The 12,268-nt window shown below is 40.8% G+C and overlaps 1 protein-coding gene and 1 long non-coding RNA gene across 7 annotated transcripts in view; one reads left to right on the forward strand and one right to left on the reverse strand.

Moving 5' to 3' along the window:
- ASXL3 (ASXL transcriptional regulator 3) overlaps nt 1-12,268 on the forward strand; it is a 196,425-nt gene that overhangs the window by 160,102 nt on the left and 24,055 nt on the right. The window contains exon 1 of one of the 6 annotated variants that reach the window (XM_044934443.2): nt 7,884-9,473. The exons of the other annotated variants lie outside the window; for them this stretch is intronic. The gene's annotated coding sequence lies outside the window, so the exon portion shown is untranslated. Of the gene's footprint in view, nt 1-7,883; nt 9,474-12,268 lie in introns of those variants that run through there. 6 annotated transcript variants of the gene reach the window in all.
- Nucleotides 987-8,310, reverse strand: LOC102394927. The gene is made up of 3 exons (XR_006547575.1): nt 8,172-8,310; nt 1,826-1,930; nt 987-1,618 (listed from the first exon to the last, which is right to left on the reverse strand). It is a non-coding gene; the product is annotated as an uncharacterized LOC102394927 (long non-coding RNA).

Consider the following 12,268-nt stretch of genomic DNA (forward strand, 5'->3'; position numbering starts at 1 on the left):
TACACTGGAGCTGAGTAGAAGCACAAAAAGTCACACAGACTTCATTTTTTAAAAAAGAATAATTGGTTTACACATAGGGAATACCTGATAGCGTGTGAATTATGTTTCAATGGCAATTTTGTAAGAATGACCAGGACGTGGTTCACAAAGGCCTCTTTTATTCTGGTCTTTGACAACAGGCTGAGAGTTCACTGAATTGGAATTTCAAAGACCAGTCAGTTGAGGGATAGAGTAATAGAGTCTCAGTCTATAATCCTTTTTTTTTTTCAGTATGTGTGTGGGGTTTATTTATTTATTTTTCACAAAATGAACAGTGGGTTTTTGTTTCTGGAGTATAATTGCTTTGCAATGTTGTGTTAGTTTCTGCTGTACAATGAAGTGAATCAGCTCTATGTGTACATGTATCCCCTCCCTCTTGGACCTATCTCCCCTCCCCCTATCCAGTCCCACCCCTCTGGGTCATCACAGAGCACCCATCAAGGCTCCCTGTGCTTCCCACTAGTTACCTGTTTTATCCATGGTACATGTCAATCCCAATCTCTCAATCTATCCCAAGTCCCCTCCCCACCAGCCCCATCCCATCCCCGCCCCATGTCCATATGTCCATTCTCTACATCTGGGTTTCATTCCTGCCTTGAAATAGGTTACTCTGTACCATTTTTCTAGACTCCACATATATGCATTAATATCAGATGTTTGTTTCTCTCCTTCTGACTTGCTTCACTCTGTATGCCAGACTCTGACTCTGTCAATGCTCTGACTTGCTGTACGTTAAATACCATAAGGCAGCCTTTCCTGTCATGAACACAATCTTCACAGCCTCACTCCCCCAGAATATTCCATGGGGAGCCACGTTCTGAGCTTTCAGGAGTTTGAGAAAGGCCACACTCATTGGCATAGTAAAGGCTCCAAAGCTCTGCAGAGAAGGAACTTGTTGAACTTTGTGTAGATAAAGTTAATTAACCATAAAATTATTTATTTCCCTGGGAATAATATCTCAAGGATTCCTATCATAGAATGTACTGGGGAAACGAGGAAGTAAAGGAATGGAGGTTAGGTGTGCCACCATCTGACAGAAGTAATTTAGCTATCTGGGATGGACAGGCATCCGCCGTTACTGACAAAGGGAGACTTGTGTGTCTTAGGATTTTCACTTAGGTGCTCAGTGTTGGTTTGATTTAAGTGGCGTGTTTGGCATTTTGTTATAAAAGTTTACAAGTTGATTTAGAGTCTTATCTTTATGAAAGTCTCCGCTTATAATGTGCTGTGTAAGTTGAACTGCTGGCTCGTTATTCATTTGCACTGTAGTTCAGCTTTTTTCATGGTCATTGGCTGTCTTTGCAGATGGAATTTCTTTCTCCAATGAACTGCGCACGCTCTTCAAAGTAGAAAATGTTTAATAGATTACTCAGTGTAATACTTTCTAGTTGTTTTCATCTGCCCTGGCTCAGGTTGCAAGAAAAAGAGATCTGATGAGTTGGTGGGGAGGATTTTAAGTAATTACAGGGGAGGAGGAAGGAGTTAAATGTATAGACCTCTCCATTCTTTTGTTAGATGATCTGGTATATCTTGGTTCTTCTCAGGACATCTCTTACGGTGTTTCAGACCTTATTTCTTTCTGTGAAACAGGGAGGAGGTAATTAATTGGTTATCTCAATTCATAGAATGTCTCTCTGTGACAGCTTTGTCTTTGACGCTGATCTCTGGGCCAGCCAGCTTTGGCATGGGTAGCAGGACTAATATTGCTCAAGGTTAAGGGACTGATTACTCAGAAGGGAACAGCAGAGTTCAGGTGACAAGCCAACACTAAGGCAACAATATCTACCTGGTACGCAGCTCTCCAGTTATGACACCTAGTTTCAAAAGCAGGTAACTGCCTCCAGATGTTGCTTCTTCAGTATCAGTGGTTTATGTGTTCAATTGACGTCAACTGAAAAAGAACATACTTAAGAATTCCCAGGTTTAAAAGATCATAGCCTAACTACTCAGTAAATGATGCCTAGTATTATTAGATAGTGGAGAAGGCAATGTCAACCCACTCCAGTACTCTTGCGTGGAAAATCCCATGGACGGAGGAGCCTGGAAGGCTGCAGTCCGTGGGGTCACTGAGGGTCGGACACGACTGAGCGACTTCACTTTCACTTTTCACTTTCATGCATTGGAGAAGGAAATGGCAACCCACTCCAGTGTTCTTGCCTGGAGAACCCCAAGGACAGAGAGCCTGGTGGGCTGCCGTCTATGGGGTCGCACAGAGTCGGACACGACTGAAGCGACTTAGCAGCAGCAGCAGCAGCATTATTAGATAGTGATTTCTTAAAACGTCGCTTTTCATAAATATTATCTTTTAAAATCTCACTCATTAGAAAGTGGTTGAGTTCTTTCCATTTGTTATTTCTAATTCATGGAACAGCTTTGCGAGTTTGTTTACTTTTCCATTGAGTAATGAGACAGAGGCTGGAAGCTGTTAAGAACCTGGAGCATCTTCGACTGATAGGAAATGCAAAACTGGGATGAGCTGCCTGATTTACTGACTTTAAATTCAGCCCTCTTTCCGCTTTGATATGCTAGGTGACTTACCTAAGGAGAATGCCACAGAGTGTCTTTCAAACATCCGAAGTTTGTTGTAATGTTTTTTGTTTTAATTTATTACAGTAACCTCTACATTCTACTCTGGAAGGATTTAAAGCCTAGCAGAGTATTCCTTCCATTTTCTGTTTTGCTGCACAACTGATTGATTTAATTTGAAAATATACGTTGGTCTCACTTTGGGAGCTTCTGTTACAGTAACATAACCCTGGTGTTGATAACCCCTTGGGTGAAAGCTAAAATCCATTGTCTGCTTTGTTTTCCTCTTTGTGACTTTACATCAGAAACAGTACCTAAAATTAGCTCCTGCTCTCTGTATGTTCCTTATAAGATCAGTTGTTTTTTTTCACCCCTAACAAAAGCATCTTTTTGGCACTGCCATTGAAAGACTGGGTAAGGTTACATAGATGCATCCAATAGTGATGCAGCTGAACCACAACAAAATAAACAAGTATTTATGAAGTACCTACTCTATCATGGAATGCAAATCCCTGTCCCCATGGAGATTAGTCTGTTGTTTCTTTTTAATCCATCTTCCTTGATAATGCTGCTTGGAGTCTTGTGTTCGCTCTTTTAATCCCCTGAACACAGATACGCAAGGGCTTCCTGGGGGTTCAGTGGTGAATAACGTGCCTGCAGTGCAGGAGATGCAGGTTTGATCCCTGGGTCGGGAGGATCCCCTGGAGGAGGGCATGGCTACCCACTCCAGTGTTCTTGCCTGGAGAGTCCCAGGGACAGGGGAGCCTGGCATGCTCCAGTCCATGGGGTTGCAAAGAGTTAGACATGACTTAAACAATGACACCAGCACACAGATACACAGCACACACACACACACACACACACACACACACACGCACAGGCACATCAGGGGTACCCTGGGGTGTGTCTGTCACATCTCCTAGTAGTTATTGTTATAGCTGAACTTCTTGAGATCTTTCCCTAAATGAGCCCTAGTCAAAGCATTTTATACATATTTAGGGATTTAATCCTCACAAAAACTCGGTGAAGTAAATAGTTTGTTATCCTTAGTTTACAAGCAAAGAAATTAAACCCTGTAGAGGTGGATCTTTCTCAGCTAAGAATATCCATTTTAAAAAAAAGGAAATATGCACAAACAACAACAACAAATCTTGATGCTACATAATCCTTCAGCTACCACACTCTCAACCCCATTTCTCTTCAAACCATATCCTTTACTTCTCTTTTCAGAGTTTTGATGCAATTGAAAGTGCGAGTTGCTCAGTCATGTCCGCCTCTTTGTGACCCCATGGGCTATACAGTCCGTGGAATTCTCCAGGCCAGAATACTGGAGTGGGTTGCCTTTCCCTTCTCCAAGGGATCTTCCCAACCCAGGGATCAAACCCAGGTCTCCCGCCTTGCAGGCGGATGATTTACCAACTGAGCTATCCTTCACCTTTTATGGGGCTTACCCATCCCTGCCTTCACATACATCACTGCCTAGAAATTAGTATCTCAGAGAGTCCTTCCTACATACATGGACCTGGAACATTCTGTCATTGTACATGTTGCACAATTTTTCATTATAACGTTTCAGGACAGGACCTATCTTTTTGTTTATTGTTGTTTTTTTCCCCAACACCTAGCACATAAAGGTTTTGAGTAGAAGAAAAAAATGCCTGCATGTTAATTAAACGAAGCCCCATGGTAGAATAAACATATATTCATTTGAGCGAACAAATCCTGTTTTACCACTTACCTACGTAGGTACTAAATTAATTATACTTATTATTATAAATATAGCTATAACTGAACAATAGTGGGCTGCTGCTGCTGCTAAGTCACTTCACTTGTGTCTGACTGTGCGACCCCATAGACAGCAGCCCACCAGTCTCCACCGTCCCTGGGATTCTCCAGGCAAGAACACTGGAGTGGGTTGCCATTTCCTTCTCCAGTGCATGAAAGTGAAAGTCAAAGTGAAGTCGCTCAGTCGTGTCAGACCCTCAGCGACCCCATGGACTGCAGCCTTCCAGGCTCCTCTGTCCATGGGATTTTTCAGGCAAGAGTACTGGAGTGGGGTGCCATTGCCTTCTCTGAATAGTGGGCTGGGCCATTGTTTAACTGGGGAGAGGAATAGACTTCAGACATAGACATTAACAGGCTATAAAAGGGGAAACTAAAGGCATACTAGTTAGCCAGGCCTGGAAGTTGTTCTAGCATCTTTTCCTCCTCTGGGTACTTATTGTACCATTATAATGAACATTATTTTTTTTCTGTCCTATCCTAGATATTAATAAAGCTCTTATGGCAGCAGAAGCTATCTGTCCATTTTACAGTCCCTGGCAAGTAGTGGCTGCTTATGAAATATTTGTTAAAGAAATGAGTGACTAATAGATAGTCAATTAAACACAGCTGTTCTGTGTATTACAGGCAGAAACAGTGATTCATTGATTCCCACTACATTATAACAGAACCTTGTTTTATCTGTACAAGAACATGAACTTTTTTCACTACATAAAACTTTAGTATTATATGGTTGCATTGGAAGTTTGCTTTTTCATTTCCCTCCCACAGAGGGAACATTGATGAAAATATAATTATAAGAGAGAATGTCTTTTAAGATATACACACATTCTCATATTTGCTAAAACATGTTCAAATTTTGTTTATCTGCATTTGGATCAAAAAAGTCATTTCTCATCAAGGCCTGTCAGATTGTCCCAGTATGTGGCCAGGGGGTTGTTCACAAAGTTTAATGAAAAAGATGAACCATAAAGATCAAAACATACTTCTCTAATTTTGAAAGGGTGATTAAAGCTTGATCTGTCCATGATTTGACTTCTGTCTTCAGATGTCTGTATTTCACTATTTTTACCTATTTCACCACAGGCTATGTATCTTCTGAGCAAGATGCTGAAGCATGAGAGACATGATAGCACTTTGAACAGAGAGATTCCTCCCTTTGCAATTTAAAATAGGGTGATTCTTAGAAAAAGTGGCAGAATGTAAATGTATAAAACAATGTCTTTAGAAAATGATATTTGTTTTTAATACTGTATATAAGATTAAGGTAAATCTCATGTAAGTAAAGTAATTAAAACTCAATAATTGAAGTCTTTTAAGAATCAATATCAAAATGCTGTTTTCATATATTTTTAATATCATACACATCCCTCAAGTGTGGATCTTCTGATTGTAAATGCTGAAATTTATAGCAGCAATTATGAGAAAATCTTTTTCTCTTATTTCTAGGGAATTCCTTTTGCTCATTAATTGGGACCTGAGAAATTGATTGCCAGCAGGTCTTACCCTGGGGCATGGCCTTCCTAACCTCTTAATTGAAGACCTCCTCTGTCGACTTGGAGGCTTGGGGAGGTGTCTGGTGAACAGTTCTCTTGAGAGGTCCAAGAGATTCCATTCCAAAGGCAATGCTTATCTTAGCTAAGTCATCAGATTGTTAAAGCGTGTTTCCAGATAAAGAAAATGAAGAAAACGTTATTACACACACATAGTTATACATGATTATATAGGTATGTGAAAAAAACCGCAAGTGTTAGTTGCTCAGGCACATCCAACTCTTTGCGACTCCATGGACTGTACCCTGCCAGGCTCCTCTGTCCATGAAATTCTCCAGGCAAGAACACTGGAGTGGGTAGCTATTCCCTTCCCCAGGGAATATTCCCTACCCACATACATGTTTACATGTATTTTTTAATGAGAAGGTGAGAATCTACTCCCACAAGACTAGCTGTTATTTTGTCATCTTATAATCTTCTTTTGTTTTCAAACCCCTTGGAAGTTTACATACTTGCACATCTCATTTGATAATTAAATATTACCCACATCTCTGCCTCAGGAGCTTTATTCTAGTTAACAGATACACCTGCCATCACCCTCAGTAGAGTGGATCTTCCACCTCCCAAATTCTTCCCTGCTAACTACTTATCTTGTGGTTTCCATTGTAGCGTTCAGCAGGGATTTCCTGAGGAGCAAGTAGTAGAAAGAAAAGGAATAAGCTTGACTCAGAAGAGAGGCTTTTATAATAAAACCAATTTTAATGGCCCATTATGACAGTGATAGGGCTTCCCTGGTGGCTCAGAGGTTAAAGCGTCTGCCTCCAATGCGGGAGACCTGGGTTCGATCCCTGGGTCGGGAAGATCCCCTGGAGAAGGAAATGGTAACCCACTCCAGTATTCTTGCCTGGAGAATCCCATGGACGGAGAAGCCTGGTAGGCTACAATCCACGGGGTCGCAAAGAGTCGGACACGACTGAGTGACTTCACTCACATGACGGTGATGACAAAAAAGCCTTCTGCTTTTCAATCTAAATGTTGATTTCTTTGGTAATATTTCCGAGATTTCTTTTTGTTCACATTAGCTTAATTCCATGCACATTTTTTAAAAATTAGGTGGAGGAAAATGAAAATGTTGTTGCACTTTTTTCTTTGACATCCGTATAGTTCCTGATAGTCTTGATTACAGTTTTATAATGACAGTTTCTGTGTATTTAAAGAAAAGTTGTTATATGCACTTATACTTTGATATGGGCTTTCCTGGTGGCTCAGTGGTAAAGAATCCACCTGCAAGCAGGAGACGCAGAACATGTGGGTTTGATACCTGGGTCAGGAAAATCCCCTGGGGGAGGGCATGGTAACCCACTCCAGTATTCTTGCCTGGAGAGTCCCACGGAATCCCGGTGGGCTACAGTTCACAGGGTCATAGAGAGTCCAAAATGACTGAAGCAACTGAGCACGCACGCACATACTTTGATATAACTTTTACAAGTAACGTGAAATAATTGTTTCTTGCAGTGGGCTTTGAAATTGAGGTTGTTTAGACTTATAGCATCATCCTTTACTGTTTTTACTTTTTTATTTTTTATGAATATTTGATTTTTGCAACGGGTAGAAAATTATCCCATGTCCAGATCTTAGAAATTTTCGTTCATTTTGCTTAACAAGGATTTAGTACCTAGTGTGTGCAAATTCACTGTGGTAGGTTTATCTCATTTGACTGCTGCTGACAGTGACACTTTCACAGCCTTTAATATTGAGTTGGCCGAAAGTTCATTCCATTTTTCCCTTACAATGGTTTCCCCCCCCCCCCCATAAGATAGTATTATAGACAAACCTGAATGAACTTTTTGGCCAACCCAATACATCATCTCCCAAACTGTATTTTGGAGAACACTTGTTTTTGTTCCATGAGATAGTGATAATTCTTCTAGAAGAGGATTGCAAGGTTTAAAAGTTTGGGAAATACTGCATGATGCTTTAAAATAAATCCTAACATATTCAAGAATACATGCAGTAAAGAAAATCATTCTATCATATTTAGTAAGTATAGGCTATATTTATTGGATAGTAGAATCGATTTCCTTTTAGATAGATTATCCAAAAATGTTGTCTTAATGCAGTTTAAGAAATAGCATTCAAAAATTATTGGCCAAATTGTCTTTGATTCTCTCTCCCTTACTAATCCATCTCTCTCAGCAGCCCTCTTTCATTTTTTATGTCTAACTTTATACTTACATTTTCTCTTATGGATAAAACTTGAGCCATACTTATAGACAGTCTCCTGAGCCATCTGAATCATACTTAATGGTAAGGTAAAAAATGAAAACTTACCGTTTAGAGAGGATGAATTCCCCAACTCTAGTTCTTCCTGGAGTGTAGAATACAAGGGCACTGGATGCTTGTTCCAAGGTATAAGAGGGTTAGTAATAATTACTTATAGTCTGTCTGCTCATTCCTCTTTTGCTGTTGCATTAGATTCCTGGTTGGTCTCTCACTGACTAGGTTGTCCTTGCTGTAAAGACCCTGTTGATTGTTTTATCGGACATAACAGCTAGTATAGTGTACTATACACAGTGTTAACCTGAGTACTCCCATATGGCTCGGTAGATATTAGTACATACACGCTACAGCTCATCTTCTGGAAACTCTTTTCTTTCAGCTGTGATGCCATCTGCTTTGATTTTCTTTCCACCTGTGACTAATTTTTCTCAGTCTTCCTAGCAGGATTTACTTCTGCCCATTCCTTCTGTGTTGGTGTTCCTCAGGGCTCTGCTTTATGCCATCTTCTCTTTTGGTTAGCTCTTCCTGGGTGTTCTCATTCATATCCATGTTTTCAATTACACTTTCTTTACTACTAATGACAAATTTTCTATGCTTGATTCCTTCCTCACCAGTGGGCTTCTTCCCTGAGTTTCCAGTATTGATTAGATCACCTTTACTTGATTGCCTTCTCCATACCCTTATATTAGCATATTCAAAGAAAATTCCATCATTTCTTTGTCTAAGACACCACTTCCCCCTTGTGTTTTTACCTGTCCTAATGTCTCTTTCCAGCATCCACCAAATTAGCCAAGCCTTCTTCTTGGGAATCATCTTTCAAACCTTTAGCTCATTCACCACCCAACACATGCTCACCCAGCCCCATCATTTCTGATTCCCATACTTCTCCTGCATGTCATCCATCTTTACTCCTGCTGCCGAGTAGTCTCAACACTTTTCATCATTTGTTCCTTGGTCTTCTCTTGTCACTTCTTGACAGAAGTCCCTGTTTTTAGTCCTGCATTTGTCCAGGGCATTCTTTATACTATATGCAGAATGATAGGTAAAAGGCCTCAATTTGGAATTATAATCAGCATCTCAACCTTAATTGGTTTCAAACTAAACCTCCTCCTCCCATTTTTTTCCATTGTAATAAATAGCAATTCACAATTTTAATTGCCAAGGCCAGAAGTCTTTGGTGTCATCCTTGCCTGCTCACTTTCTCTCGTACCACACATCCAGTCCGTCATCAGGTGCTACTGGCTCAACCTTCCAAATATAATTAGAACCCAGCCTTTCTCACCACCTCTGTAGCTGTCAACCTAGTGCAGCTACCATCTGGATTATCTCAATAACGACATCCGCAAGTCCCTGGTGAGTCTCTTGTCTTCTAAAACTGTGCTCGCCACAACAGTAGCTGGCTAGCAGTGGAGCTTTAGTGACTGTGGAGCTTTAGAAATATGGGTTATCTAAACTAAGATATGTTCTAAAAATACATAGTGGACATCAAAGAATTAGTATACAGAGAGAATGAGAAATAGCTCATTAACAATATCTCATATTGATTATATATTGAAACAACATCTTGGATAGGTCAGATTAAAACTGTGTTATTAGAATGAGTTTCATGTTTTTACTTCTTTCAGTGTGATTATTAGAAAAATTAAAATCACAGATGTGACCCGGTATTTATATTGCTCTTGGGCAGCTCTGAAGTTTTTTTTAAACACAGCAGTCAGAGCTCTCCATTTGAAATGTCAGAGCTTTTCATTGTTGGGCCCAAATCCCCCAGAGGCTCTTAGGACGGACAAGCCAGTCTTTTCAGTGGGCTGCCAGGCCCAGTATGATTCTGGGCTTTGAGCCCCTGTTCCTCCCACTATTAAGGTCTCTCCAGCTCTTAGGGCCTCATCGCAAGCCCCACCTGAGGGCCTCTGCAAGTACATCCATCCACTGAGCACACCCTCCCCCGATGGCTGGTGGCTTCTCCTTCACTCATTCAAGTGTCCGCTCCAGTGTCCTTGATCAGCAACGAGCAGAGAGGCCCATCCCGGACACACCATCTACATCAACAGATTGACAGTCTGCTTCCCTGCACACACTCAGCATGAACGTTTTCATCTTGTTTTGACTTTGTTTCGAATGGCTCCTTCCCCACTACCTGTAGAATAAATTCCAAACTGCTTGGTCTGTCTAGATGCCCCGTTAGGATTTAACCACTTTATGACTCTGCAGCACATTTCTCACTGTTCTTTAAGCAGCCCACGGATTTGCCATCCATGCCAAATCACTTGCATGCTAGGTTGCTTCAATCATGTCTAACTCTTTGCCACCCTGTGGACTGTAGCCCTCCAGGTGCCTCCATCCATGGGATTCTGCAGGCAAGAATACTGCAGTGGGTTACAGTGCCCTCCTCCAGGGAATCTTCCCAACCCAGGGATCAAACCTTCATCTCTCATGTCTCCTGCATCGGCAGATGGGCTCTTTACCATTAGTACCACCTGGGAAGCCCAAATCACTTGCAGGAAATACCAAATTAGAAAAAGGGATAAATAATCTATTAGATGTGCAAAGGATTATTATTAACCCAAGATATATTCTCATATAGAACAATATTAATTGAACACCTAACATTGGATGGCTTGTAAGTAGCAACATCTTTTTAATCCTTTGCATTCTACTGATAGACATCCCATAAAATGTATGTTAATGTAATCAACCCCAAAGGCAAATGATATACTCACCAATCAGGACTTAAATCTTCCTGAAAGGATCTCTCCACAAATAAGATTTCCTTCCTCACACTTATTTTCCTCCATAGCAATGAGCACACACACAGTTTTTCTCCTTCTAATTAAAAACAAAACATAACTTATCAATAACTTCTTTAGATTTTTCATTGTAAGAAAGTTACATAGAATGAATGTTTCTATTGTGGGTAATCAGAAAAAAACAAGAATTTATAGCTCGGTGATAAATAAGTAAACCTTTCAGAAATGTTTATTGTTCCAGCTCATTTAAATGCCATGTCTTTTGGACAGTATTTCTTAAAGGCCATAAAATTAATTGTGTATTTCAAAAGTTTTATTGGCACATATTTCCTAAGTCAAATTCAGCCCTCATGTTTAATTGTGCTGTTTCATACAGGCTGGAAGCCTGGCCATTAATATTATTTTTCTGTTTTAAAAGAAAAACAGTTTCCTCCAGGGCTAGCTTCCATATTCTTGAATGTGGTCATTTCACACTGTCGTGCATTTTCATGTGCTGAAATCTTGAGACTCTGTCAGAGCTAATCTGGATCTGGTTTTTCTTTGTGTCTTAAAATTATGCTGAAATGTCAATTAATAACTCATCATGTCCCCTGGCCTGGCAAAATATACCAAACTAAAATCCTGCATGTCAGCTACTGGAGTTCAGTGTTAAATCTTTCACTTACACGAAGCAAGGAGACTGCAATAAACATTTATTGAGTACCTGCAATATAACAGGCATTGTGCGTGGACTCCAAATTGTTCAGCACATGCATGTGCTCAAATGTAGAAAATCTAACTTTGTTCATCATACCTTCCATAAATGCACCTCATAGTAAACTACTTCATTTTTCTCTTTAAGGCATTTGCCTTCCACCTACTTGTTCTAACTGTTGGGGACACAGCACCAAGTGGCATCGTTTGGTTCAGTTCATAACCACATCCCAAAAGGTGGTATCCTAGAATTGTCCAGTTTACACACTCCCATTTTGGGGCTGTCGTGAGATGCTGAGGTGGGGACTGGCATGGCGGTGTCACCAGACATCACAGCTGTGCTGAGCCCAGATGGGACCAGAAGCACCTGCTATATATGGAGTATATTCGAAAATGAGGGTAGAGGCTTTTCCTTTTACTGCCGCTGTATTGCCTGCACCCAGACAAGTGCCAGGGACACATGTTCATGTAAGTGACTTATTAAGTATCTGGGCTTCCCAGGTGGCGCTAGTGGTAAAGAACCCACTTGCCAATGCAAGAGACACAGAAGATGCTAGTTCGATCCCTGGGTCGGGAAGATCCCCTAGAGGAGGAAATGGCAACCCACTACAGTATCCTTGCCTGGAGAAATCCATGAACAAAGGAGCCAGGGGGCTACAGTCCCTGGGCTCGCAAGAGTCAGACACGACTGAAGCAACTAAACATGCA

Source organism: Bubalus bubalis, chromosome 22 (assembly GCF_019923935.1).
Source record: "Bubalus bubalis isolate 160015118507 breed Murrah chromosome 22, NDDB_SH_1, whole genome shotgun sequence".
Classification (NCBI taxonomy): Eukaryota; Metazoa; Chordata; class Mammalia; order Artiodactyla; family Bovidae; genus Bubalus; species Bubalus bubalis.